Source organism: Mustela nivalis (genome assembly GCF_964662115.1).
Source record: "Mustela nivalis genome assembly, chromosome: 2".
In the NCBI taxonomy this organism is placed as follows: Eukaryota; Metazoa; Chordata; class Mammalia; order Carnivora; family Mustelidae; genus Mustela; species Mustela nivalis.
This window is the reverse complement of record NC_139021.1, coordinates 139,283,269-139,286,984: the sequence shown is the minus strand read 5'-3', so window position 1 is coordinate 139,286,984 and position 3,716 is coordinate 139,283,269.

Below are 3,716 nucleotides of genomic sequence, written 5' to 3'. Positions count from 1 at the left end.
TCCAGGTACTGGTTCTTTCCTGAGCAGAGCACACGCCACCTGCTCCAAGTCCTTCTCACCATGGGGAATTTGGAGTTTTGAAAACTTCTCTTCCTTGGTGTTTTGGGATTGGCTGAGGGTGTGGTTCCTTCCTGCAGTTTTAGATACAGCCCGTAGGGATTGCTCTCTATAGCTGCTCACCCAGCCGACCCCGGGGGCTCCAGGCCACACCAGCACCACTGTACTGGGCCGGACCCATTCTCCCAGCAGAGTGCTGCTTCCTCAGAGCTGGCCCTGCCTGAAGCCGATGATCTGAGCTGTCCCTGGACCCCCCAGTGGACATCCCGAAAGTTGTTCTCATCAGCGCTGCTTGGGTCAGAGCGGAGTAGTTTGGACTAAGCTCATGATACCAAGATGCAGATCTGAATATATGGCTTGTAAAATTAGAAGGATCACCGTCCCTGCCTTTAAGTCACTATGCCTGGGGGTGCAGAGTTCCATGGCAAGGCTCCTTGGGTCCCCGGGAGGTTTTCGTTCATTGATACATTCACTCACCAAAACAACCCTGGACTCCTGACAGGTGCTGGGCACACACGGATGAGCAGGCCTTCTCCTGCGTGCCCTCACAGAGCTTATACTCTCGCGGAGGACATGACACATTACACAAATAAAACAGTATTTATTTCTGGACAGGAGATATCAAAGCTAGGATAGAAAATAGGACAAGTAGAGCTACCACAGACTGGTTTAGTTGGAGGGGTTAAGAACTTCTTTGAGGAAGGGATATTTAAGCTGAGACTTGGATGATAAGCTAGAACCAGCCACGCAAAGTTCTGGAAGGAGAGCATTTCTAGAGGAGGAAGCAGCCGTGCGGAGATGGGGACTGAGGATGATTGGTAGACTCGAGGACCAGAATGAGGGCCTTACTTATATCATATATATACAATACATAGATTATATATGTAATGTATATTATATGTATATAATGCACTATTATGTATTTCTATATATTATGTATTATGTATTTTATGTATATAAGTGTATATATAAAAGAGAGTTTAAGTATAAAAGTATATCTGAAATAAGTACTAAGCTAAATTTTAACAACCGAAGGTAACTCTGTCCTAAACTTGGAAAAACACTTATCATGGAAGGCTTGGATGCCCTGTCCCTTCCTTTCCCGGTACTTCTGATGCTCCTGAGACACCCTGATGGTCCTTGGCCACTGGCCAAGACAGGCTACATCTAAAAGGCTCCTTTGGAACACAGCTGGAGGGATGGGAATAGACTTTGCTGTAAATTGCACTTTTACCTGTAGGTTTGAAACAGCCGGTGCTGAAATGCACCCACTGCTTTACCTCCCGAGGCCCGTGCCCAGGTCGGGGGCTGGCAAGCGGCCCGGTGACAATCCCTAGTGGCTGGACGGACTCTGGCTCCAGCACTGGTGTTTGCTTCCTTTGGAATCTCTCATTTGAAGCTCAAGACTTGCAGCTAATCCACATATGTTGTTGGTAAAGGTGGAGGATCCGATGATGTCCCATTGCAGAGCCGGGCCCCCTCCACGCCTCACCCTTGACAGGCTGTGTGATGGGGACAGATCATGAGTTCCCATCTTGGGCCAGTCTCCTCATCCACAACATGGGATCAGGATCTCTTTCTGGAGACCAGGATGGGCCCCCTTGGGCCCGGCCAGAGAAGGGCTCCACACATGGTTCCTCTTTTTATTAGTGAATGTAGCCTTGGTTGCAGAACAAAAGCCAAGTTATGAATTAGTGATACAGAGCCTTGTTGATTCCAAGGATAATCAATTGTTGGTTAAGCCTAGCTCTTGGCCAGGCACTGATGTGCGAGCATGCCAGCAAACGGCTATAAAAAATTAATGGCCTTAAGGCAGCTCGACCCAGCCTTCCCACGTCCTCCCCGGTAGAACAGAGGCTGAGGCTGAGGCTGAGGCTGTCCAGGCAGGATGATGATGGTGTTGGAGGGGACAACGCCAGCCCTGCCCTGTGTCTGTGGCTTCGAACCAGGCAGGGAGCCTGCTGGACAGACACCGCGGCTGACTCTCTCCAGGCCACTAGCCGCACACAGCACAAGGCCTGACACAAATAGGGGCTCAAGGGATGGGAACATTCAAACACAGGTTCATTTACCTCCAGTCCCCAGTGGTTTTAATCAAGGCACGGCTGGATCCTTTACAAATAAACACATCAAATATATGGTTACTCTGCGACAATGGTCTCATTCATGCCTTTTGCTTAGTCCTTTTTCTACCGGGCTCACTGCTTAGATACTGTCCTTTCTGTGTACCCCCATCACATTCACGGACACTCATGCACATGCATAGTCTCACACACACATCTTGCACATACACAGACTCAGAGCGTGGGACCACAGGGTGGCTAAGAGCTCTGTGCAGGAGCCCAGGGTTTGCTCTTGGTGCCAGCGTGTCATGGCTGGGTGATCCTGGGCAAGTTCCTTCACCTCTTTGAGCCCCAGCTGCAAAATGGGGGAAAAAAAAATCACAGGCATCACTTGTTGTAAAGAGAAGCAGGTCAACCACTTGACATGGCACCTGGCACACAGGATATCCTCCATAAACGCTGCCTGTTCATCCCCAGGGTCCCCACTAGCACTTACTCATCAGTCCTCGAGGAAAAGTACATCTAAGCCCGCAGCTAAGAACTGGGGCTCCCCCCCCTCCCCGTGAGCCACTGAGTCAGGAGATGATCAGGGAGGGGCTTGGGCTGGTCCTGGCTGGAAGCTGCTGGGCCTGGCTGTGGGTCTCCGCGGGGGGCTGTGCTGGGCCCGGTGCAGCAAAGGTTTCTGTCTGGGAAGACATGGATGGGAGCCAGCGACGACCCCTCTTCCTCTTGTCAGGCGGCCGTGAACTAAAAGCTGGCTGGCTTTTGTCTCCGTAAAGTGGTCTTTTATATCGAGAGACAACGAAGGACAATTAATATAGCAATTGGGAGCAACCTTTGATGCCCTGGTAATTTCTCTGCCTTATAATTATCAAACAATCAGGGTTTTTCAAGCTCCCAATTAAATTCCAGTCAGAACCAGAGGCAGCCAGAGGGGGCACCATAGCGAGAGGCCACAGATGCCCGAGGAAAGACAACGATCTGTGACCCCCAAGGAAATGCGTGGGGTGGGGGTGGGCTGAAAGAAGGGTCTGGGTTGGGCGATGAGCCTCGTGCCCGGGTGGCAGCTGGACCAGCCTGGGAGAAGAGCAGATGCCATCGCTGATGGAAGGTTTTGGAGGGAGCATCTGGCCCCTGGAGCTGGCACACCCCTCGCAGGAACAGGCTCCTGGCACGCCTGCTGCCCCAGCCTGGCGCGCCCTGAGACCAGAAGTCTCCATCTGGGGGAATCAGCGTCAGCTGAGGCCAGTCTGCTAACACACCGAGGGCTGCAGACGGCGCCCCACGCCTGTCTGCTCTCCCGCAGGCATCGGCCTGTTACACCTCGGAGCTTCCTGCAAGGGCAAAAACTCAGTGGTGAGGCAGCCCCGGGGAGAGAAAGGTCAGTTCTTCCTGAGAAGGTCAGTTCCCTGGGGGGAGCACACCCTCTGTGATGGGCCCTCCCCAGCTGCTGTACAGCAGGACAGCTGTTCTGGATGCTTCCAGCTGGGCGTATTGGCCCTGGATTCAGCCACCCATTCTGGAACCATCTCTTCCTCCCTCCGCATTCACGTGGCTTCCATTTATTCAGCTGCTCCTAGGTGTCAGGCTAGAAAC